General features: G+C 41.6%; 1 protein-coding gene across 13 annotated transcripts in view; it reads left to right on the top strand.

The window, feature by feature from the left end:
* LOC145516674 (uncharacterized) overlaps positions 1-26,832 on the top strand; it is a 201,996-nt gene that overhangs the window by 90,029 nt on the left and 85,135 nt on the right. The window lies entirely within an intron of this gene.

The following is a 26,832-nucleotide window of genomic DNA, read 5'->3' as shown; positions in this document are numbered from 1 at the left end:
TGTTGAAGATATTAAAGCACGTGTGTCCTCTTTCCCTCATCCCTTGCTCCCTGCTCTGTGAGTCCAGGAGCTTCTAGATAAAATGCCCATGCTGAAGTTTTCAGATCCATTTAATGAGGCATCATGACTCAACTTGGCAAGGCTTTTTTTCCCCTTGCTTCTATTCCACCTCAAACTGTTTTGATTCATTTGTGAGAAATTTACTTTTGCCAATTGAAAAACCCTTTTGTGGCTGCCAGTCACTAATCTCCCCTCTGACACATTCATTCAACCAGACTAAATCCAATATTGACATTTGTATCTGGGGAAAAGAGGTTAAGCACTGGGAGGAAAAGCAACTCCTGTGCCCTGCCAAACGCTGTGCGGCATCTAAATGAGCTACGATGGGTTCAATTCATGGGGGAACCCCCGAGAACAGAGGGGGGCTTTGATCACATCCAGGGGCCGTCATTTGCTACCTACGCAGCCAAATGGAAGTTGTTTGATGCTATCTATAGGTGTCTGCAGCAGCCTAATTTAAATTCTGCCTCGCTCTACCAGAAATCATTTTCTAATACTATCATCTCAAGGGAGTATCTTGAATGTTTTTACTAGACTTTGCTTTCTCTGGCATTAAAAAAATCCACCACAGTAGTCCCTTGAACATTCTGCCCACTTCTAGAACATTCCCTTTCTTAAACTCTTGCCTTAAGGTAACAGGGAGGCGATAGTGGTTCTTCCTTTCAAAGAAAGCTGCGTGAGGTGGTCTGTCTGGTTAAGACCCTCTCATACCTCCTCACCCCCACCCAGCGCATATGACTCTGTCTTCAGGGCAGAGTGATACACAGGGACAGCTGCTTATATAGGCATTTCTAGAAAAGTATTTTTCTTTTAGTAAGAAATAAACAATATAGATTGGATTGAAATATATGAAAGTAAACATATGCCACGTAAATCAAAAGTACAAGTATAAATTTGAAAGTGACTGAGAAGTCTAATGAAAACAGAGGTGAGAAAAATCAAAGTACAATTTGCAGGCAAGGGAAAAACAGCCAGTGTTATTTAATCCAATTTCTCTAATATCTTCTCTCATCATTTACCCTGCCTCATCACTAGGCGTTACTTGTCTTTCTTCATGTTTCTTACCAAATTAAACAGAAAGGAAAATATTATACAGAGGGTGCAATCCTTATAGCTCTCTAGTGTTTACTGAGTGTCAGTTGTTTTTTTTCTTTCTTCTTAAGAATGTGCTGTGCTGTGCTGTGCTCAGTTCATCTGACTGTTTGTGACCTACGGACTGTAGCCCGCCAGGTTCCTCTGTCCCTGGGATTCTCCAGGCAAGAATACTGGAGTGGGTTGCCATGCCCTCCTCCAGGGGATCTTCCTGACCCAGGAATCAAACCTGTATCTTCAGCGTCTCCCGTATTACAGACAGGTTCTTTACCCACTGAGCCACTTGGAAAGCCCTTTCTTAAGAATATCCTCTGGTAAATAATATCAGAGAACAGTAACATGGAACCACCACCGTAGACTGTGCCTTCTTAATATCGTATCGCTATATTCTGCTGCTTTAGGAATGTGCTACTTTTGTCTGAGTGGCTGATGGGGTGCAAGTCTGTCCACAGAATTCTAATACCCTTTTATATCTTTCTGCAGTTATTTACATATCTAAGTTCTTACTATTTTAAAAATGTCACACTTTAAACTGTGGGAACAGGTAACATCTTTTAAATCGTTTCTATATGACAATTTACATTTCATCTCCAATTACTTTTCAAAAGATGGTCAGCAGTAGTGAATTCCCCTCTTTATTTCCAAACCAAGAGTATTTAATCTTTTTTTCCCAACAGTTTATGAAGGTGGACTACCTTGCACCTCCCACACTGCAAACTGGTTTCATTACCTATTAACAGTCACATCAGCATCCCTTTGCTCTTCCAATTCAAGCCAGACGTGCCAACTCCCTAGTTCCCAGACTGCTAGAGTCTCTTTCTTACCCACCTTTCAGTTGTGCTGATTGTCAAGCTCCATTAAGTAAGTTATTATTATGTAAATGTTATAGCGTGCCAGATCAGCTATTCATCACAATTCCCAACAACTCCATAGATCAGTCAGAAAAATGGTGACATATAGAAAATTAATTGTGTTTTCCGCAGAATAAAACTGAAACTTCAGCATGTAGAAAGAAAATTCAGTCTATACTATATTTCCCTGAGAGAGTACTATTGGTCTGGGAGTACAGATCAGAGGGAGAGATCATTATAGACTCTTAGAGCTGGAGGGACTAGTGAATATCTTCTAATATACAGTTTCCTACTGGGGCACCTGATGTAGTTTAGCAGACAAATTCACTGTCAAAGTATAATTGTCGGCAAGTTAAAACCATGGCTCTCATACAAATGCAACATGGATCTGTGTTAAAAATGTATCCAGCTGATTGAGTTTAACCATTAAAGTGGTAAAACTGATCAAAATGGAAATAAGAAGAATAGATATATTACTAGGAAAAAAGTTTAAATAAGTTTGCTGACATAGAGAAAAAAAACTGGCTAATGTTCTATAGAGTTATAAATATTTACTTACTTGCGCCAAGTTTTAGTTGTTTTTGTTGCTGCATGTGGGGTCTTTAATTGCAGCATTTGAACTCTTAGTTGTGGCATGTGGGATCTAGTTCCCTGACCAGGGATCAAACCTCAGCCCCTGCATTGGGAGTGCAGAGTCTTAGCCCCTGGACCACCAGGGAAGTCCCCCATGGAGTTATAAAATCAAAACCTTTGGAATTATCTTTTCTACTGGGCAACAGTTACTTGCATCTCTCCCTGAATAGCTTTACAAGCTATCATGTGCTGCCCAGTGTCTGAACCTTTCATTAACAATAACAGCAAAATCAAACATAGGTATACACCTTAGATAATTAAGTAATGTTGGGGTGAACCTGTTTTTTAAAGCCTCAGTTTAACATTAAAAGAACATGTCTCCTAACTTTTTGCTGTATTTCCAAGCTTTAAATGACAAAAATAATAAATTTCTAGTTTATTCAGCTGAATAATGGTCTGCCCCACCAAAGACTGTTGTTTAGTCACTCAGTCATGTCCGACTCTTTAGCACCCCATAGACTGTAACCCAGCAGGCTCCTCTTCCCATAGGATTTCCCACGGAAGAATACTAGAGCGAGCTGCCATTTCCTTCTCCAGGAGCTCTTCCCAGACCAGGGATTGAACCTGTGTCTCCTGCATTGGCAGGCAGATTCTTTATCACTGAGCCACCAGAGAAACCCCCACAAAAGATGCAAATGCCCTATTCCCAAGAACCTGTGAATATGTTAATCTTACAGGGCAAAAGGGGCCTGGCAGTGTGATTAAGTTAAGGACTTTGAGATGGAAGATAATTGTGGATTATCTGGGCAGGCCCAATGTAATCATGAAGATCTTTATAAAAGAAATGCAAGAGGGTCAAAGGCAGAAAAAGATGTGAAGACAGAGGCCATGGTTGGAGTACTGAGCTATGCAGATGGGAGTCAAGGAATGCAGGCAGTATCTAGCAGCTGGAAAAGGCAAGGAGGTGCTGGCTTCTCCCCTAGAACCTTCAGAAGCAAAGTAGCCCTACCAACCCACTTTGGACCTATGACCTCCAGGACATCCAACAAAGCCTGGATTGTTTCAAGCCTTTAGGCTTTGATAATTTGTTATAGCAGCCTGAGAAAACTAATGCAGGGCTCAAAAGGAGAGCTCACATAGCCTCTGACATGTGAGACTTGGTAGAAAAAGGGCAAAAGCTAGAAGTCCAACTCTTTTCTTTTGTAGTTTGCCCACCTACAAATTAACAGATCCAGAATAGAGAAAAGGCTTAAAAATTTTAAAGCAATTAAGGTCAAGAAACTATTTTAATGAGTTAAAAAAACAATCTGGGGAACTTCCCTGGTGGTCCAGTGGCTAAGACTCTGCACTCCCCGATGGAGGGATCCCGGGTTCAATCCCTAGCCAGTGAACTGGATCCCACATGCCACAACTAAATATCCCACATGCCTTAATGATGACTGAAGATCCCGTGTCACAGCTAAAACCTGCTGCCGTCAAATAGATAAATTAATTAAACATTAAAAAAAAAACACTCTGGCTGATCAAAACTAAACAAATCAACACACCGAAAATCCCACATTGTTGTGTTTGCAAGTTTAAACAAGAAAACCAAAACATGTCTCATTATGCCCATCAATGTTATGATTGCATGATTAATGCAGTGACTCATAGACTCAGTGAATGTGGCTGAAGTTTTTACTTCTTTAACTGGCTCCATAAACTTTGTGTTATGTTACTATACTCTATTTTCTATTAGTATAGCCATAATTTAGAGTTTGTTGCTTGAAACCCTCTTTGATATGGATTTCTAATAGTGACTAAACTTAATTTTCAAGTCTTACCAAAGTTCCTCTTTTGTTTTGATTTTTATTGGGGGTACAGTTGCTTTACAATATTGTGTTACTTCCTGCTGTAACAACGAAGTGAATCAGCTATATGTATACATCTATCCCCTTCCTCTTGAACCTCCTTTCCCATCGCCCCATCCCACCCCATCTAGGTCATCACAGAGCACTGGGTTGAGCTCCCTGTGCTACAGAGCAGCTTCCCACTAGCTGTCTGTTTAACACATGGCAGTGCACATTTATCAGCCCCAATATCCCAGTTCATAAATCCAGATTCCCCACTTCTCTGAACTACACATCTGATCAGCAAGGTTTGGGAGTGAGTGGTCTGTACTTGTCACTGCCCTCTATAGCACCCTTCAGAGTGTTCCCATTGCTAACTACTCACATAAAGCTGTCCACGACAGGGCATGATGGGCACCATCTTGCTGCTCCAGCCTATCTCCTCGGCCTCACACTCCAGCCTGGAACCCACTGAACCTCTCCACCAGGAGAACTCACATTGCCCTCCACCCACAACCCACAGGAACCATCTCTTTGGACCCAGGCTTGACATGGCCCTCCTCCACAAGCTTCCCCTGCACTTCCAAAGCAGAGACAGAGACCCTCCTTCTTCCTCATTACAATCTATGTCTGCTTCTCGACTGTAAGGTTTGCTGAAAGTGGGGGCAGGGTCTACCAGTTCGCCCTTCGTCGGGTTCTAAACACTTGCTTCAGTATCTGTGCTTCTCTCATCCAGACTACTAATCGTCTGCAGACCAGGAACGATACTAGACAACAGTCTGAGTAGCACTGGCCAGAGGAGTAGTGGTGACAGTGGTGTGCAGATGAGCAGAAGGATAGATAGACTGGAGGCAGGGCTATTTTGAGAACACTTTCCAGGCCTGAATCTGAATAGGAGAGCTACAGATATGGGAGAAATGGCACAGATGTGCACGAGAGCATAAGAGATTTACTATTGCAAAGGCAGCAACATGGGCACACAGTGGTGCTCGTGGTAAAGAACCTGCCCGCCAATGCAGGAGACTCAGGTTCAATCCCTGGGTTGGGAAGATCCCCTGGAGGAGGGCATGGCAACCCACTCCAGCATTCTTGCCTGAAGAATCCCCTGGACAGAGGAGCCTGGCGGGCTGCAGTCCATAGGTGGGCTACAGAGTCAGACACGAGTGAGCGATTTACCATGCACACACGCAGGCAACAATATGAGCTTCCCTGGTGGTTCAGCAGTAAAGAATCTGCCTGCACTGCAGGAGGCAAGGGTACCATCCCTGTCAGGAAGATCCCCTGGAGAAGAGTGTGGCAACCTACTCCAGTCTTCTTGCCTGGAAGATCCCATGGACAGAGGAGCCTGACAGGCTACCATCCATGGGTTCGCAAAAGAGTCAGATATGACTTAGCAACTAAAACAACAGCCTTTCTGTAGAGTATGTAGATGTCTTCTTTCTAATGATTAGAAGTTTTTGCCCGGCTTTGGAATTAGTGATAAAGAACCTGCCTGCCAATGCAGGAGACTTTTAAGAGATGTGGGTTTGATCCCTGGATCGGGAAGATCTCTTGGAGGAGGGCATGACAACCCACCCCAGTATTCTTGCCTGGAGAATCCCCATGGACAGAGGAGCCTGGCAGGCTATAGTCCATGGGGTTCCAAGGAGTAAGTCTCGACTGAACACACAGGCACACAGGCAGCAGAATTAGGTCCTTAAGAGGAATGTGGCTGCCTCTTCAAGTTAAATCTTGATGATATTACTGTAGTAAGGAATGACCACTCCTCCAATAAATGCTGCATCACAACGTAATAATGGTACAGGGAGTGAAAGCAATGGGAGAAAGCACGAAAGAAAAAGATTTGGAATAGACCAGATTCTGTGCCATTCAGAGAAATGCAGGAATCAGATTTCCCTCTCGGTGAGTGAAATAAAAAAGACTTTCATGAAAGGACTACTTAAAAAAATGTGGTCCCACCAAGAAGCCATTACTACTCCTAAGACTGAGGAAATAAGTGAAAGTGAAAGTCGCTCAGTCGTGTCCAACTCTTTGTGACCCCATGGACTATACAGTCCATGAAATTCCCCAGGCCAGAATACTGGAGTGGGTAGCTATTCCCTTCCCCACGGGATCTTCCCAGCCCAGGGATCAAACCCAAGTCTCCTGCATTGCAGGCAAATTCTTTACCAGCTGAGCCACAAGGGAAATCCAAGAATACTGGAGTGGGTAGCCTACCCCTTCTCCAGTGGATCTTCCTGACCCAGGAATTGAACCCAGGTCTCCTGCATTGCAGGTGGATTCTTTACCAGCTGAGCTACAAAGGAAGCCCTAGAGGAAATAAGGGAAGGAAACCTTAATAGGAAACTCAGTGAGAACTAGAGAAGATATAGTCCTAGAGGGTCACAGCTACTAACAGAGACACTGCCACAGCTGGAGGAAATGCCCCAGCCTCTCTTTCCTCATGTCCTCTGGGCTCCAGATGGTGCCTTTCATTGGCTGAACCAACCAGCATCCAGTTGGCACTAAGCTTGGAAGATCCAGTCCACAGGGAGCAGCCACACACGGCACAGAGCCAGGCAGGAAAAAGCAAACAGATCTGCAGGGCCAAACAGAGAATGTGAAGGAGTGTTAGAATACTTGACAAATTTATTTCCCTGACATTTTCCTTTACAAGTATCTAAGCACTGAAGTCATAAATGACAAACACGAAAGTCTAAATATGTATAAAAGAGCTGTTGCAAGAAGTACAAAACAAAAATTCTAAATAACAAAAACATAGTGTCAGTTTAACTGGAAGTCTTTTTACTTTCCTCATAGTTTATAAAATACTGGTGAGTCATGTCGGTAGCATCATTGTTGTGTTCAGTGGCTAAGTCATGTCTGACTCTTTGCAACCCCATGGACTGCAGCATTCCAGGCTTCCCTTGTCCTTCATATTGCTGCTTTTTAAAAAAAAAAAAAAAAAAAGAGAGTGTGTGTTCGGTAAGTTAAGGCACTTTCCATGTCAAGTAAGTCCATATCTAGGTGGACTTCAGAGTTGAGTTGATCTGGTAGCCCAAGGATATCGTCAAGTACGTGATCTCTTTCTGGCTTTTTGCTGCATTTTCCATTATATCATATTCACCCTGGATCTGGCTCCCTTCTTGTGGCTGAAATAAGGCAGAAACCAACTCCTTGAATTATCTTGCTCAATATGCATGGCAAGAGAAAGAGCTGTTTTGCCAAGAAAAGGACAAATGGATGCTTGGGAGCTAAGTACTGCCTCTGCAATACTACTTAAAAAATTGTGTTCTATTACTCTTAATTGCATTAGAAAGCATGTAACACCTGTGCAATGGTTAAGATTCTTAATAGCAAACAAACACACAAAATCCATTCTGGATGATGGGAAAAGAAAAGGATTTTGTTAAAGGGTGTTAGGTAACTCCCAGACTCGTCCGAAGGATCAGAGATCTGACCAGAGAGCTGTGCAGCCACTCAGGTTCTTTGCTATGGAAACACCTTGTAAATACCACTTGGCACTGTGGCATTCAGAGCTGAGTACCAGAAACTTTGCCAGCACCAACACCAAGAAACAGAACACCTTTACCACCATGCTTGCCGAGAGGTTCATCTTCAATGATGCCAGTGATGTCTTCATGTGCACTTACATGTGGAAGTCTGGTGGGCAGAGCCCAGACCATGTGCCAGAACCCTAGCTTCCAAGGGAGTATGGTGATGGTGCATTTAGTAGGATTCCACATGGGGAGAGCAGAAAATAAGAAGAGTATCCAGGAGATTGGGTACCGCCACAAGTGGTAGTGCAGCACGCACCTCTGCTCCCTGCTTGTAGAGGTCCAGGAGAACATGCCTGCATGTGTGCCAAGTAGCTTCAGCCACGCCCAACTCTTTACAGCCCTATGGATGATAGCCACTAGGCTCCTCTGTCCATGGGATTCTCTAGGCAAGAATACTGGAGTGGGTTGCCATGCCCTTCTCCAGGGGATCTTCCCAACCCAGGGATTGAACCCACATCTCTTACATCTCCTACATTGGCAGGTGGGTTCTTTACCACTAGCGCCACCTGGGAAACCCCCAGGAGAATGTACTTTAAGGCAAATCGGTCCCAGCCCAGAGAAAGAAGAATGTGTTCATTAAATGACTCACAAAACACCTCACACAACAATTAATAAGGTGGAGTTATGAACAGAGTGCTGGGAAAGAAAGGCTTCCTAAAAATTTTAACCTATATCACCATCAACTTCAGAGTATATAGGACCAACAGTGATCCCTGACATGAGATAAACACTCTATTTTAACAAATTCCCATATATTTTCTCTGCATCACTTAGTTTCTCAATTCCTTCTGACAAAATCCTTATCTTTCATAATATCACTTCAGTTGCTGAGTCGTGTCCGATTCTTTGCAACCCCATGAACTGCAGCACACCAGGCCTCCCTTTCCATCACCAACTCCCGGAGTCTACCCAAACCCATGTCAATCAAGTCAGTGATGCCATCCAGCCATCTCATCCTCTGTCATCCCCTTCTCCTCCTGCCCCCAATCCGTCCCAGCATTAGGGTCTTTTCCAATGAGTCAACTCTTGGCATGAGGTGGCCAAAATATTGGAGTTTCAGCCTCAAAATCAGTCCCTCCAATGAACACCCAGGACTGATCTCCTTTAGGGTGGACAGGTTGGATCTTCTTGCAGTCCAAGGGACTCTCAAGAGTCTTCTCCAACACCACAGTTCAAAAGCATCAATTCTGCCGCCCTCAGCTTTCTTCACCGTCCAACTCTCACATCCATATATGAGTACTGGAAAAACCATAGTCTTGACTAGATGGACCTTTGTTGGCAAAGTAATGTCTCTGCTTTTAAATATGTTGTCTAGGTTGGTCATAACTTTCCTTCTAAGGAGTAAGCGCCTTTTAATTTCATGGCTGTAATCACCATCTGCAGTGATTTTGGAGCCCCCAAAAATAGAGTCTGACACTGTTTCCACTGTTTCCCCATCTATTTCCCATGAAGTGATGGGACCGGATGCCATGATCTGTGTTTTCTGAATGTTGAGCGTTAAGCCAACTTTTTCACTCTTCTCTTTCACTTTCTTTTTTTTTTTTTTTTATTAATTTATTTATTTTAGCTGGGGGCTAATTACTTACAATATTGTAATAGTTTTTGCCATACATTGACATGAATCAGCCATGGGTTTACATGTGTTCCCCTTCCTGGACCCCCTCCCCATCCCATCCCTCCGGGTCATCCCATTGCCCCGGCCCTGAGCCCTTGTCTCATGCATCGAACATGGAATGGTGTTCTGTTTCACATATGATAATATACATGTTTCAATGCTATTCTCCCAGAACGTCCCACCCTCACCTTCTCCCTCAGAGTCCATAAAGTTGTTCTATGCATCTGTGTCTCTTATTCTGTCTCGCATATAGGGTTATCGTTACCATCTTTCAAATTCCATATATATGCATTAGTATACTGTATTGGTGTTTTTCTTTCTGGCTTACTTCACTCTGTATAATGGGCTCCAGTTTCATCATCTCAGTAGAACCGATTCAAATGTATTTTTTTTAATGGCTGAGTAATATTCCATTGTGTATATGTACCACAGCTTCCTTATCCATTCGTCTGCTGATGGACATCTAGGTTGCTTCCATGTCCTGGCTATTGTAAACAGTGCTGCGATGAACATTGGGGTACACGCGTCTCTTTCAATTCTGGTTTCTTCAGTGTGTATGCCCAGCAGTGGGATTGCTGGGTCATATGGCAGTTCTATTGCCAGTTTTTTAAGGAATCCCCACACTGTTCTCCATAGTGGCTGTACTAGTTTGCATTCCCACCAACAGTGTAAGAGGGTTCCCTTTTCTCCACACCCTCTCCAGCATTTATTGCTTGTAGACTTTTGGATAGCAGCCATTCTGACTGGTGTGAAATGGTACCTCATTGTGGTTTTGATTTGCATTACTCTAATAATGAGTGATGTTGAGCATCTTTTCATGTGTTTGTTAGCCATCTGTATTTCTTCTTTGGAGAAATGTCTGTTTAGTTCTTTGGCCCATTTTTTGATTGGGTCGTTTATTTTTCTGGAATTCAGCTGCAGAAGTTGCTTGTATATTTTTGAGATTAATTGTTTGTCTGTTGCTTCATTTGCTATTATTTTCTCCCATTCTGAAGGCTGTCTTTTCACCTTGCTTATAGTTTCCTTTGTTGTACAAAAGCTTTTAATTTTAATTAGGTCCCATTTGTTTATTTTTGCTTTTATTTCCAATATTCTGGGAGGTGGGTCATGGAGGATCCTGCTGTGATTTATGTCAGAGAGTGTTTTGCCTATGTTTTCCTCTAGGAGTTTTATAGTTTCTGGTCTTACGTTTAGATCTTTAATCCATTTCGAGTTTATTTTTGTGTATGGTGTTAGGAAGTGTTCTAGTTTCATTCTTTTACAAGTGGTTGACCAGTTTTCCCAGCACCACTTGTTAAAGAGATTGTCTTTTCTCCATTGTATATTCTTGCCTCCTTTGTCGAAGATAAGGTGTCCATAGGTGCATGGGTTTATCTCTGGGCTTTCTATTTTGTTCCATTGATCTATATTTCTATCTTTGTTCCAGTACCATACTGTCTTGATGACTGTGGCTTTGTAGTAGAGCCTGAAGTCAGGCAGGTTGATTCCTCCAGTTCCATTCTTCTTCCTCAAGATTGCTTTGGCTATTCGAGGTTTCTTATATTTCCATACAAATTGTGAGATGATTTTTTCTAGTTCTGTGAAAAACACCATTGGTAGCTTGATAGGGATTGCATTGAATCTATAGATTGCTTTGGGTAGTATACTCATTTTCACTATATTAATTTTTCCAATCCATGAACACGGTATATTTCTCCATCTGAAAATGGAGAGTTCTCTTTCACTTTCATCAAGAGGCTCTTTAGTTCATCTTCACTTTCTGCCATAAGGGTGGTGTCATCTGCATATCTGAGGTTATTGATATTTCTCCCAGAAATCTTGATTCCAGCTTGTGCTTCCTCCAGCCCAGCATTTCTCATGATGTACTCTGCCTAGAAGTTAAATAAGTAGGGTGACAATATACAGCCTTGACGTACTCCTTTTCCTGTTTGGAACCAGTCTGTTGTTCCATGTCCAGTTCTAACTGTTGCTTCCTGACCTGCATACCGGTTTCTCAAGAGGCAGGTCAGGTGGTCTGGTATTCCCATCTCTTTCAGAATTTTCCACAGTTTATTGTCATCCATACAGTCAAAGGCTTTGGCATAGTCAATAAAGCAGAAATAGATGTTTTTCTAGAACTCTCTTGCTTTTTCAACGATCCAGCGGATGTTGGCAATTTGATCTCTGGTTCCTCTGCCTTTTCTAAAACCAGCTTGAACATCTGGAAGTTCACGGTTGATGTATTGCTGAAGCCTGACTTGGAGAATTTTAAGCATTACTTTACTAGCGTGTGAGATAAGTGCAATTGTGTGGTAGTTTGAGCATTCTTTGGCACTGCCTTTCTTTGGGATTGCAATGAAAACTGACCTTTTCCATTCCTGTGGCCACTGCTGAGTTTTCCAAATTTGCTGGCATATTGAGTGCAGCACTTTCACAGCATCATCTTTCAGGATATGAAATAGCTCAACTGGAATTCCATCACCTACACTAGCTTCGTTCGTAGTTATGCTTCCTGAGACCCACTTGACTTCACATTTCAGGATGTCTGGGTCTAGGTGAGTGATCACACCATCGTGATTATCTGGGTCGTGAAGATCTTTTTTGTGGAGTTCTTCTGTGTATTCTTGCCACCTCTTCTCAATGTCTTCTGCTTCTGTCAGGTCCATACCATTTCTGTCCTTTATCGAGCGCATCTTTGCATGAAATATTCCCTTGGTATCTCTACTTTTCTTGAAGAGATCTCTAGTCTTTCCCATTCTGTTGTTTTCCTCTGTTTCTTTGCATTGATCACTGAGGAAGGCTTTCTTATCTCTCCTTGCTATTCTTTGGAACTCTGCATTCAGATGGGAATACCTTTCCTTTTCTCCTTTGCTTTTCGCTTCTCTTCTTTTCACAGCTATTTGTAAGGCCTCCTCAGACAGCCATTTTGCTTTTTTGCATTTGTTTCATAATATACTGAGATATGAAAACCTACTAAGAACAGCAAGATACATTTAGGATTCATATCTCTTTTCTGACATGGCATGTTCACTATTAAGATTCCTGAAAGTGGACGACCACATAGATAGGCTAACTGTGGTTGCTCTTGTTGTTTAGTCACTAAGTCATGTCCAACTCTTTTGTGACCGCCATGGACTGTAGCCCAGCAGGCTTCTCTGAGGTTTCCCAGGCAAAAATACTGGAATGGGTTGTCATTTCCTTCTCCATGGGATCTTCCCACCCCAGGGACTGAACCCGCGTCTCTTATATCTCCTGCATTGCCGGCAGGTTCTTGACTACTGAGCCACCAGGGAAGCCCTTACTGGCATTTTTTGTGAGAATGACCTAACCATTTATAAAGAATTACAATTATGTTATCGTATAATTGACACCAACCACGTGTACCTGTGTTAGCCATTCTAAAAACACTATCTCGTTCAATCTTCCCAATGAACAGAAGCTAAGTATTATTATTCCCACTTACCCGAGAGGAAACTGAGGCTCAGAAACATTGTCTATCTTCCCCTTAGTCACACCATCTGCCTCCTAGCATCATCCGCTTTCAAAATACTGTCACATGGAGATACAGGGATGGCCCACCTCAGAGTTGAGAGGAGGATTCTTATATTTCCCAGAACTTTTATGATGTGTGCCTTCAACAATTGTTTTCTCTCGTCCTGAGATACCATGTCTGGTTTTAGCCTGCATCTCGGATGACAGTCTCACCAACCCATCTGGCCTTGGCTTCTTCCAGCCTTCATTAACTCTAATTTCATTATCACCTGTTCTGGTGTGACCCTGAGTTCCCCGTGCACTTCTCTGCTTTCTCTTGGGAAATGAATTTCTGTCTCAGCATCAGCTCTCTATCCCATTGTGTGAGCCGTGAGGCGAAGCACTCATTTGTATGTGAGTACTGTCCATTTCTCCCGTCGTTGCCAGCCGCCTCCAAAGGCTCTGACTTTTCGGTCATCTCTGGCTGCAGATGAGACCAAGGGGAGTTTCTTAGCCAGCATGATTTTGTGTGTGTGTGTGTGTGTGTGTGTGTGTGTGTGTGTGTGTGTGTGTGTGTGTGTGTGTGTGTGTGTGTGTGTGTGTGTGCGCGCGCGCGCACATGCACAATATCTCTCAGATAATTTTTATTTCATTTATAACTTGTCTTTCTACATTTTGTTTAAATCTACTTTCACCCTTTTAATTTCATTTCATGAATTCTCATCTAATATAGCTCATGTACCCTTTGGGAGAAATAACAAATAATTTTCTAGTTTGGTAACAAATTAGGTGTCATTTGGCAGCATTATTTGATTTGTTCAGAAAGGTCAGATTTCTCAGAACAGTACATAAGGGGGAGGCTGTTTTGAAAGTACCAACGAGAGTTCGCAGCAAAACGCTCAGAAGTCATACCAAATACCAAAGACAAGAAAAAAAAAAAAAAAAAAATCCCTGCTTCTCCTTTCTCCTTCTTCCCCACCTAACCCTCCCACCTCCCCCACCCCGCGAGCCCTCTGCAGTAGGAATGTCCTCTGATTAGAGGCCAGATAAAATAGCAGAGCAGTAACGTTTTATTTCTGTTCTGTTGCCAATGAGCTTGTGCTGCGTCTCTCTTATCTCCTCTCTTCATATAAACATCTCAAGCCAAAATAGGGCAGTGGGGTTAGAGTGTGTGAAGTCAGGGTAAACACACACACGTAAATGTATATATACAGATACTGTTCCTCTCATTTTCATTCTTTTACAAGTGCAAGGCAGTTCTTTTTGTACTTTTAAAAATAATCTTGAATAAGATAAACTACTAACTAAACATTAGGTGACATTATTACACTTTACATCGAGTCTCCTTTAAACTTTTTAGGTTTTGTATTTTATTTTTTCCAAGGAAATAAGTGTTGTCATTATGGTCGTGGACTCTAGCTTTGCTACTGCTGCTGCTAAGTCGTGTCAGTCGTGTCTGACTCTGTGCGACCCCATACACGGCAGCCCACCAGGCTCCCCCGTCCCTGGGATTCTCCAGGCAAGAACACTTTTAGCTTTAGCGAGCATTATGAAGGCCAACCATGAAAAGTAGGATAAATATCTATTGATTTCCAAACATAAACAGAACATTGTGCTCCTCTGATCAAGACAGAAAACGAAAACAATTACAATATGTCAAAAGAAAAAAGTCATCGCTATTTGGCAAAGGGAATGGCTAAAACAAAGTTGAATCTCTCCAGGAAGAGTTATGTTTGATTAAACTTTTTCCTCTGATTCATCCTAAGAAGCTATTTTTCCCCAAGGCCTGGAATGGACTTGTGAAGGACACATGTCTGTTATTGATATTGAATTCAGCTTCAGTGCACTATTTTTAAAGCAGTCACAGTCGTAGCTGTATGCCAGTATGTGTATAGCCTTCAGATAAGCAATTGACCATGAAATAATAGTACATGGCTTTTAATATATACCCTCTGGTTATGGGTGTGCATACTAAACATACAGTATTTTTAAATATATGCCTATACATATAAACACACAAATCCTGTAAGTTAAAGCTCTCTATATCTAAATGGACTGGCAGCTGCTTGAAATTTCCCCTCTACTCTCCCGAAGGTCTCAGGTGTAGGATTCATGAGCCAATGTCTCAGCTAGAACAGGTGTCTATCGCTGGGTAAATAGCAATTAGGCCCAAATTTCAGACTTTTTTTTTTTTTCAAATCCCTTTCGGAGGAAAAGCCCAGGAATAAATAGTTGCTGTAACGGCCAGGGGTATTGTGTAGCATTATAGCCTCCAGCTGGTCTATTACATACTATAGACAGGCAAAGAATACGAGCACCTGACAGATGTGTTCTGTTAGCTTCATTAGGAAAGAAACAAAGAAACTCCTCAATTAATAGCAGCGGAGCCAAATGGGGGTGGGGGGGGTGCTTGAGGGGAGAGGAATCATAGCCTGTTATTTAAACAGAGTCAGGGAGCCTTTCTCTAGTGGCTTAATATGATTCATTAATAAAAACAGCTTTTTGAATGCCCAGTTTAAGTCAAAAGAAATCACCAGCATTTTTTTTTTCCCCCAGCAAAGGAAGGGCAAAATGACAAATTGCCGCTGTTAAATTCATTTCATGTGGGGATGGCCTTTCTCAAAGATCCTTTAAACTGCAAGGCGGGATGTTTGTCACATTAAGTGGCAGAGCAGTTCTCAAAAATCGACTGTGGCACACCAGGGTCTCAGATGGATGGCCAGCAGTGGCCATCCGATAATTTTATATATCCAGACCAGGAAGCATTTAGTGTTGCTTAAATGAACGAGGATTTTTAAAGTAATGAAATGCGGCTCTTATCCTAATGAAAGGAAAATGTGTCCACAGACTCGCTTTTTTCCCCCTCTTGGAATGGTGTGAAATGCAGGGAAAAAACCCCTGTGACAGTGGGTATAACTCTTTGCAAGCAAAAGTCGGGTGGTTTTTCCTTTTATATCTCCTTTCCTGAAGATGAACAATGAACTTACCTATCGCATCATATATAATTGTGAAAGGGTGAGCTGTACATTGTGTTAGTAATATATGAGTTCTGAATGAAAACGGTTCTTTTTCCATGGAAGTTAGAATCTGCTGTAACAACTCAGCTTTCGTAATAATAATTCTCCAGTGATGACTTTGGTGTGATATTTTTTAAGAGAACACAGTTTGCTACCAGGAGGCTACAATAGACAGCCTGACCCAGTTACCAGTCTTCGGGAGAGAAAAATGAATTCTCTACATTTTCCTCTTCATCCCCAGGTTACCACCACTCAATTTACACAGCATGGAGTGAAAAAGACTCAGAGGCAAGAACCTAGAGAATTCAGGGAAAGAGGTCCTTTTACTGCTCAGGCAGTAAAAGAATTCAGGCATAATCAAGGTCAAATGACCACTGGTATATTAACTGTCACAGTTGTCTTATATGCTAAGAATTGGTGGATAGCAGGATTATAACCGTCAAGGCACAATTGGGGGAGAATAGCCATTGGAGCCCTGGAGTAACCTAGGCCAGAAAGGATGGGCTCCAAAATCCAAACTGAACGCTCATCTGTCTAATTGGGGTGTTGTCCCGCCAAAGAAATAGAAATCAAAACATAAATGGTCATGGCCAAAGATGATGGGCCAGGGTCTTTGTGATGGAAATGTAATTGTAAATCTTTATGGCCAACTCAGGCTGTGATGTCTTGATGCTCTTCAATTTTTAAAATATACTCTTGGCTTCTATTTGTATTTTCCCCCTCAAATAAAAGCTGCAGAACAAGAAGGGCTAATATCTGCTCCCAAATGAACAGGAATAAAAAGGAAAAACAGCAAGCTTTCCTGAAAGCAAAGGCATTTTTCACCCCCTAGTCTCTTTGTACACTGCTGATATTTCACATTTGACACAAAGAATTGAAAGCATGGAGGAAAAAGTTCAGAATGTGAAACTGTTCTGTTTAGACTTTACGTCTTGTGGATCTTAATCTTTAGAGGCTAGTAATAGTTGTAGAGTTTCTTTTCAGAGGCAGTTGAAATAAACCTTCATTACCAAACGTTGCCAGAGCTTCATTAAATGCGCTCTTTCCATCCTAAAATCAGATTTCAAAAGGGTGTAGGAAATCCACGACCCCTCATGACCGCCACCAAAGGATGAGGTCAAAACTCAAAATCATGAAGACAATCAACTTAGGACAAGCTGACCAATTATCATCCCACTTGTGTATTTGAATCATAAAATACAGTGTATATCAGCTCACTTAGAAAAATGTGCTTTGGGTTTTTATTGTTTTTCTTTCTCTTTCACTAGAACTAATGTTTGAAAAGAAAACTTGAAAACAGAGAAACTTTCAAACAGAAAAATGTCTTGCTTATTGAAATGTGTGCATGTAGCCAACTATGTTGGGGTTTATGCAATTTGCTACAAAATCTGTTGAGATATCTTAATTGGGACCATAATCTGAGAAAGACTTTTCATTCTGTGTTCCTGTGAGCTGAGGAAGAATCATATTCTTGGAGATGCTTTTCCATGGGGAAATTACTCATCTCTCTTTCGCTGTTTGCAGATTCCTGGGGCCAGATTCAGTTCGATCTGTCACAGGCAGGCTCAGACAAATGCAAACGGAAAATGTGTTTTCGAGTAGCTAAGTCTGGGTAGATTCTGCCACTTTCTATACTGTCTCTTGTTGTCTCGAATAGCTCCTCATCTGTCGAGCCTGCTGGTTTTAACCTTCCATTTTGTTGTCAGCAGCTCATCCTATTCTTCCCAACCCTTGAAACCACACAATGGAATTTCATTTGCATTTGGATTTAGAAAAAAAAAAAACTTACAAATCTGTTCTACCATGTTTGAAGTTCCTCTTTGTGATCTTTCCTCCCATTCTGTGCCCTTTAGTTCCTTTAACTGGTATCACCAAAAAAAAAAGAGAAGAAAGAAAGAATGGGCTTGTTGGTACAGCATAGAAACCCTTGGGTCAGCACAATTTTTAAAAGAAAATTAAATAATAACCCCAAGACCTTCTCTTAGAGGGTTAACCTTAAGAGAAAAGAGAGATTCATGAGAAAAGAATAAATGCAACTTTAAAAACTTAAAGCAAATTCCATACGTATGAAACAAGGTAAGACACAAGGTAGAGAAGTATCATCAGCAAGTGTGACCAAGTGTTCAACTTCTCTGTGGAGAAAGTACAGTTAAATGGATGGGAAAATCTGGGGGTCCCAACAGTCAAATGGCACAGGGTGTAAACAAGCAGTTCGGAAGAGCAAAGCATTCAAACACAATAATAAAGAAATGCTAATTAATAGGGCAAAATACCTTTCTTCACTTTTGCAAAAGTTTTTTAATACTACTATTCAATGTTAATAAAGTTAAGGGGAAACTGAGATTCTCACATTCCTGATGTATATAAATTGATCTAATTTATAGGAAATGAGTTTGTCAATGTTCCAAAATTCCTAAAAATGATCACATTTATTTATCCTGAAGTTCCTTTGTGGAAAATATCTGGAAATTATTTAAGTTTTTAAAAATATAAATATATTTATCTCAATGTGAATTTCTATAACAAAACATTGAAAATATAATGTTTATGACACACATGTACATAAATGGAATATACAACCAATAAAAATTACATGTGCCAAAAGTTTTTTCCTAATATAAGGAATGCTAATGGCACTATATTCTGAGAAAGAAAAATAGAATATAGTATTATAAATATTTTACTCTCATTTGGCTGATTTTAGGAAAGATGCTCTCCTGCTTTAATCATATGTATATGTAATATCTAATGTAAGAATACCTTTAAAAGACTATCATAAATGCAGTGAATTGTTAGCAGACAAATATTGAGTGGTGAGTTATGACAATAATCTTTTTTTAATATTTTGTATTTTAATTGCTTATAAGAATGTATGTTACTTTCACAGTTGAGGGAAAATATGGGTTTAAAAGATTTAGAAAGCTGGAATTTTTTACTTTTCCTACTTTAGATCTTCTGTGATAAATGAAATTATCTAAATATTAATCCTTAGAAGGGAAATTATTATAACCCATGTGTGTCAAGCACTATGTTAAGTAATTGGACATATCTCATTTAATCTTTATGGTAACCCTAAAAATAGATATTCATCCCTTTTTTATGTAGGAAGAACCTCTGACACTCAAAAAATGTAAGTATCTTACCCAAAGTTGTAAGTACTAGAGCTAGTCTTTGAATGCTGTATTATTTCCGCATTATTACCAATGCTAGACACACCTGAAGTGACCTCCCTTCCAGGCTAAGTCATTTATTAAGAAGAAAAATAATTACAAATTTAATTATTTAAGGAATGAGATTAAAATGCGCTTTTAATTTGAGCTTTTGCATTGCCTTGGTTTGTTTTGTTTAGAGATTTAATGAGCAGGAAAAGACTTCAAGAAGGGTCTTTTCTAAAATCAGGCAGTATTATTTTCAAATGAGAGCAAAACAGCTGGCAGTCTATATAGGCGCCCTTGTTTTCTTTCTACATGCCTCATCTGGCGATACCACCTCTGGATGGAAAATACATCCTTCACTAGTGAAACAATAAAGGCGCACAGAATCTTTCCCACAGACCTTTTCTGTGATACTCTGTGCTTGGTCTAAAAAGAGGATTGGGTAGGAGACTGCCTTCAAGTCTGTGTTAAGTGACTGAGTTCCTTTCTTAAGCTTCTTGCACATCTGTGCATCAGAAACACCTCACGGATGTAGGTTCACTTGGGAAGTCGGAGATAGCTTTGCTCTTGTGTTCCTGTTCCTTTGGTTCCTTTGTTACTTAATTTATACCTGTGAGAGTGCGTGCTCATTCGCTTCAGTTGTGTCCGACTCTGAGACCCCATGGACTCTAGCCCACCAGGCTCCTCTGTCCATGAGATTTTCCCAGCAAGAATACTGGAGTGGGTTGCCATGCCCTCCTCCAGGGGATTTTCCTGACCCAGGGATCAAAGTCGTGTCTCCTACATTACAGGTGAGCAACCAGGGAAGCCTCGGTTTATACCTAACTGACTGCCAAATGCCATTTTAAGTACCTTCCTCACTCTGAGGGCAAAGCTCACAGGTGACTAAAATCACTTAAAATCTCTGTAAGCCAAGATGCTTCAGGTTTGTTGCTAGGTATGTCACATGCTTGAGCCAGAAGCCAGAATCTCATTCATACCCCCCCCCCAAAAAGATTCTACCCTCTCTTCTCTTGAACGTTCTCAAAAATTAGAGGAACACAGAATATTCCTCTTGACTCACATATCTTCCCTTGACATTGCGAACAAAGAGATTATAGCTGAACTTCTGTATCCTTGCTATATTTATGGAATTTATGGATAAGTTCTTACAATCAAGGAGTGAATGCAACCAGAAAGTCTGTTTTAGTCTGCACACATGTATTTTATTTTATTTTTTTAATTTTCCTCTTTCATCTTTGCTTCACACACTACCACAAATTATGCTGGTTCTGTTTCTCCAGTGCATTCAGCCAGTGTGTTGCTGTGTCCCAGCTCTCCATGTGGGTTCCAGCATCAAAGCCTTAGGCCAATTTTATTTCATTTGTATTTGCTGTCAGAACAATGTCTTTATTCTAAAATGCCCTTCTCAAATCACCTCTCAGGTGGTTTGATAGAAGCAGCACGCAGCAGAAAAATAATATCTTTTTAAAAATCCACGTTATTTCTTTTATGTTTTACCCCGTGAATACTGAATGCACCACGCACTTAGTTAAACAGCATCCTGAATTCCATTTTTAAGATGAAAAGTACCTTTCATTTTAAATCTCCCGGAGACAACTGATCTGCTTTCCTTCTATGTGAGGGATATGGGGAGGTGGGGAGGGGAGGTGGTATTCAAATTGCTGCTCGGCAATAAACATTTTTACAATATCATTTGTTTTAGGCTGCCAGATGACACCTAGATTGATTCAAAAATTCTCACAAAATAAAGATTGAAGTACAAGCAGGTCGCTGACAAGGCTGTAGGATTCCATCACGTCAAATTAGCATGAAAAGGAAAATGAGGGCGAGGGTGGACTCAACACCATACCTTCTTGCCTAACCACACTGTGTAATTGTGGGGTGCTTGTGGGACAATGCCTCTCCTTCAGCACGCACATTGTAGGACGTGAAAGGGAGGGAGAGGAAGAGATTTAAGGAGAAATTACAGTGAGCTGGCAGGTAGTGGGCAGGGGATCAATCCAGTTTGTCACATTAAGGATTGTAAAGAATCCATCTCAGAATGACAGTGATGATTCAGGGTATTAAGTTCAGTTCAGAATAAGACAAACTGCGGCAGTAAGCCGAGAAGTAAACAGGGAATTCAGGCCCAGAGCAAATTGAGAGAAGGGAGACCAGGCACAGCACCATGGCCAGTTCTGAAAGGCTGTACTTGCAAAGAATTAAGGCTCTTCCCTTCCCCTCACTGTTTCTTTCTGACCATTACGTCGGCCATCCTCAATTACATTTAAACCGTCAGTAGCTGGCCTTCGCAGATGTCAGTCAACTGGATGCTAAGGAGAGTAAACTGTTGTGCATACTTGTGTCTGTGTAGGGCTACGGGGAGGAAAACACACACAGTGCACAGCCCATGTGTATTCCTGGAGAAGTCTGGGTTGTGAGCCCAGCGAATGCAAACACCCCACATCTGCCATCCCTTCCTGATTCATCAGAAACAATTGCTCATTAACCCCCATCAGCCCCACAGAGGGGTGTATACTCAGACATTCACCAATTACTTTGACCTTCTCTGTCTATCCATCTAGGTGACAATTCCTCTTTCTCCTTCATTGCACTTATCTTAATTAGCAGGTATATATTTATTTGTGTGCATGTTCAGTTTCTGTCTTATGTCCTAGGGTGCAAGCCTCACCAGGCATCTCATTACCACTATATCCCAACCGCCATGCACAGGGCTTGGCACACAGTAGGGCTTTGGTAGCTCTATGTGAAATAATGAATGAATGGTTGGATAGATGAGTACATGAATTTAAAAAAATTGGTTTCTAGGAAATGGAATATAGAGTTGCTATCTTATAGACCTGGTTAGATCAGAAAAGAAAAGCATTTTGTTATATTGCTTCAGTTCTGAAGTTTTCTCATATTTTAACATCTCTCAGATGGAATGGATGTTTATGGATCCTTAAAATTTTGATCTGAAGAGTTTCCTTTCTTAATAGTGCATAATATAATGGTGCATTTTGCAATCACTAGTATCTTAGAAGAGTTATAATCACAAACCATAGCCAAATAAAGCAAATAAGAACACCTGTATGGATGCTGTCCTTCATAAGTTTCCCAGGGTTCCTGTAGACCCAGGTCTATCAAAATTTACATCAGAATCACTTTGTCAAAGACACATATTTCTGGGATCGACTCAGATTCTGATTCAGGAAGTCTAAGGCAAGGGCCAGAAATCTGCAATTTTAAAACCTTCCAATATTTGGGGTCCAAGTAATCCTCTGCCCCCATTTGATAAAAAGTTTTTAAATGTTTCTCCATTCCTAGCAAGGTAACTGAAAAGTTTTCTATAATTCTTTATAACTGACTGAAGATCTAGTCTTCAAAAAAGGACTAACCACTGTTGACCTTTATTATTTATGTCTTCCTGCCCAAAGTCATTCCCTCCTGTTCCTATGGAAAGACACATTTAGTAATTAGTGAACACATCAACCAACTATGGGACAACTAGAAAAAGCAACTGTATTCCAGGTTGGACATTGTCCTACAACCAATTCATATTAGGAAGTATAGTTGCTTCCCTGGTGGCTCAGATGGTAAAGAACCCACATGCCAATGAAGAAGATATGGGTTTGATCCCTGGGTCAGGAAGATCCCCTAAAGAAGGAAATGGCAACCTGCTCCAGTATTCTTGCCTATAGAATCCCATAGAGAGAGGAGCCTGGCAGGCCATAGTCCATGGGATCAGAAAGAGTCAGACTCTACTGAGCGACTCACACACATAGTATCTGAACCACAGTAACATATCCAGGAAGTCATATTTAGGTGCTTTTTCAGAAGATTATTTAGCAATTCCCAGGTGAACAGGGCTGAGAAGGAGTGTTCTCTAAACAGGAGGACTTGCACATGCCAAGTAGGTGAATGTGGATGCCACTTCAAATCTTCTCTGGAAGCGGACAGTCAATCAATAATTACAAATTAAAATGCTGATACCACTTTCTTTTTGCAAAAGCTTTGATTTTTTTAAAGCAGATATACAATGAATCTCTTATCCTTTCCTTGTAACTACTAATAAAAATGAGGATACCATGTGTGAGAGGAGCCTCTGGGACCCCCAGTGACCCTCATCATGCCTGTGTGATCTGTGCCGCTTGAGTGTGGGCTGGACCTGGTGGCTTGATTCTAATGAAGAGAGCACAGCAAAAGCGATGGGATGTTACTTCCAGGATCAGGTCACAGAAAGACCTACTTCCATCCTGCTCCTGCTCGCTTGCTCTCTCGCTCCCTTGCTCTGATGAAGCCAGCTGCCACACTATGAGCAGTTCTACAGAGAAGTCCACATGCAACTGAGAGAGACCCCCGGTTACCAGCCTGCAAGGAACTGAATCCTAAAACAGTCACATGAGTGAGCTCGGAAAAAGATCTCACCCCATGGCTCCCAAGTTAAGCCTTCAAACGAGACCAGAGCTCTTGTTGATGGACTGACAACAAGCTTAAGAGAGATGCTGAGCCCAGAGGCATCCATCTAAGCTGGGCCCAGATTCTGGATCCAAGGAATCTATGGGATAATAGATGTTTAAGATGTGCAGTTTGGGGTGACTTGCTCCACAGCAATGATAAATAATACAGTACTCTTTTTTGTACTTTTGCCTGCTGCTGCTGCTAAGTCGCTTTAGTCGTGTCCGACTCTGTGTGACCCCATAGACAGCAGCCCACCAGGCTCCCCCGTCCCTGGGATTCTCCAGGCAAGAACACTGGAGTGGGTTGCCATTTCCTTCTCCAATGCATGCAAGTGAAAAGTGAAAGTGAAGTCACTCAGTCGTGTCTGACTCTTAGCGACCCCATGGACTGCAGCCTACCAGGCTCCTCCATCCATGGGATTTTCCAGGCAAGAGTACTAGAGTGGGGTGCCATTGCCTTCTCCTAGAAACACATAATATCCTTGAGAGGTAAATAGAGCAGGTGTTATTAAGCCCATTTTACAGATGGGAAACTGAGTTCAAGGAACTGAGGTTTGTTACCCGAAAAGCTCATTTAGCCCAAGTAGTTACTCCTGAGACTCAAACCTAGACTCCAAGCTCATTCCTTTCAACTACATTTTCAAGAGTATTAGATTAAGAATCTGAGAATGGAATTCTGATCCTAGCTATCTGGCCACCGAGTAGCTCAATTAACACATCTGGATATTAGATTCTTTGTGAATACAATGAGGTTGTCAGAGGTTGGGAGTTGTTAAAGTCTCTCCTTGGGATTGGAATGAAAACTGATGTTTTCCAGTCCTGTGGCCACTGCTGAGTTTTCCAGATTTGCTGGCATATTGAGTGCAGCACTTTCATAGCATCATCTTTCAGGATTTGAAATAACTCAACTGGAATTCCATCACCTACACTAGCTTCGTTTGTAGTGATGCTTCATAAGGCCCACTTGACTTCACATTCCAGGATGTCTGGCTCTAGGTGAGTGATCACACCATCGTGTTATCTGGGTCGTGAAGATCTTTTTTGTACAATTCTTCTGTGTATTCTTGCCACCTCTTCTTAATATCTTCTGCTTCTGTTAGGTCCATACCATTTCTGTCCTTTATCGAGCCCATCTTTGCATGAAATGTTCCCTTGGTATCCGTACTTTTCTTGAAGAGATTTCTAGTCTTTCCCATTCTGTTGTTTTCCTCTATTTCTTTGCATTGATCGCTGAGGAAGGCTTTCTTATCTCTCCGTGCTATTGTTTGGAACTCTGCATTCAGATGGGAAAATCTTTCCTTTTCTCCCTTGCTTTTTGCTTCTCTTATTTTCCCAGCTATGTGTAAGGCCTCCTCAGACAGCCATTTTGCTTTTTTGCATTTCTTTTCCATGGGGATGGACTTGATTCCTGTCTCCTGTACAATGTCACGAACCTCTGTCCATAGTTCCATCAGGCACTCTGTCTATCAGATCTAGTCCCTTAAATCTATTTCTCACTTCCACTGTATAATCATAAGGGATTTGATTTAGGTCATACCTGAATGGTCTAGTGGTTTTCCCTACTTTCTTCAATTTAAGTCTGAATTTGCCAATAAGGAGTTCATGATCTGAGCCACAGTCTGCTCCCAGTCTTGTTTTGGCTGACTGTATAGAGCTTATCCATCTATGGCTGCAAAGAATATAATCAATCTGATTTCGATGTTGACCATCTGGTGATGTCCATGTGTAGAGTCTTCTCTTGTGTTGTTGGAAGAGGGTGTTTGCTATGACTAGTGCGTTCTCTTGACACAATTGCACTCATCTCACACGCTAGTAAAGTAATGCTCAAAATTCTCCAAGCCAGGCTTCAGCAATACGTGAACCGTGAACTTCCAGATGTTCAAGCTGGTTTTAGAAAAGGCAGAGGAACCAGAGATCAAATTACCAACATCTGCTGGATCGTCGAAAAAGCAAAAGAGTTCCAGAAAAACATCTATTTCTGCTCTATTGACTATGCCAAAGCCTTTGACTGTGTGGATCACAATAAACTGTGGAAAATTCTGAAAGAGATGGGAATACCAGACATCTGACCTGTCTCTTGAGAAACCTGTATGCCGGTCAGGAAGCAACAGTTAGAACTGGACATGGAACAACAGACTGGTTCCAAATAGGAAAAGGAGTATGTCAAGGCTGTATATTGTCACCCTGCTTATTTAACTTCTATGCAGAGTACATCATGAGAAACGCTGGGCTGGAAGAAACACAAGCTGGAATCAAGATTGCCAGGAGAAATATCAGTAACCTCTGATATGCATATGACACCACCCTTATGGCAGAAAGTGAAGAAGAACTAAAGAGCCTTTTGATGAAAGTGAAAGAGAAGAGTGGAAAAGTTGGCTTAAAGCTCAACATTGAGAAAACTAAGATCCTGGCATCTGGTCCCATCACTTCATGGGAAATAGATGGAGAAACAGTGGAAACAGTGTCAGACTTTATTTTGGGGGGCTCCAGAATCACTGCAGACGGTGATTGCAGCCATGAAATTAAAAGACGCTTACTCCTTGGAAAGAAGGTTATAACCAACCTAGATAGCATATTTAAAAGCAGAGACGTTACTTTGCCAACAAAGGTCCGTCTAGTCAAGGCTATGGTTTTTCCAGTGGTCATGTATGGATGTGAGAGTTGGACGGTGAAGAAAGCTGAGCACTGAAGAATTGATGCTTTTGAAGTGTGGTGTTGGAGAAGACTCTTGAGAGTCCCTTGGGCTGCAAGAAGATCCAACCAGTCCATCCTAAAGGAGATCAGTCCTGGGTATTCATTGGAAGGACTGATGTTGAAGCTGAAACTCCAATACTTTGGCCACCTCATGCGAAGAGTTGACTCATTGGAAAAGACCCTGATGCTGGGAAGGATTGGGGGCAGGAGGAGAAAGGGGCAACAGAGGATGAGATGGTTGGATGGCACCACTGACTCGATGGACATGGGTTTGCGTAAACTCCAGGAGTTGGTGATGGACAGGGAGGCCTGACGTGCTGCAATTCATGGGGTCACAAAGAGTCAGACACGACTGAGTGACTGAACTGAAAGTCTCTCTTAGTTCAAAATTTCTCCAAAGGAAGACAAACTAGGTAACTGAAGTTATTTCCATAATTAGGGGCAAAAAAAAGAAAAATCTTTCTGTCTCTCAGTTCTAAGCTCTGTCCTGTGTTAATCATGCTATGTTGTTCTGA

Source organism: Giraffa tippelskirchi, chromosome 8 (assembly GCF_054371585.1).
Source record: "Giraffa tippelskirchi isolate mGirTip1 chromosome 8, T2T-mGirTip1v1.2.pri, whole genome shotgun sequence".
NCBI classification, from domain to species: domain Eukaryota; kingdom Metazoa; phylum Chordata; class Mammalia; order Artiodactyla; family Giraffidae; genus Giraffa; species Giraffa tippelskirchi.
Note: the sequence above shows the minus strand (reverse complement) of the source record. Positions and strands in the feature narration are given on the sequence as shown.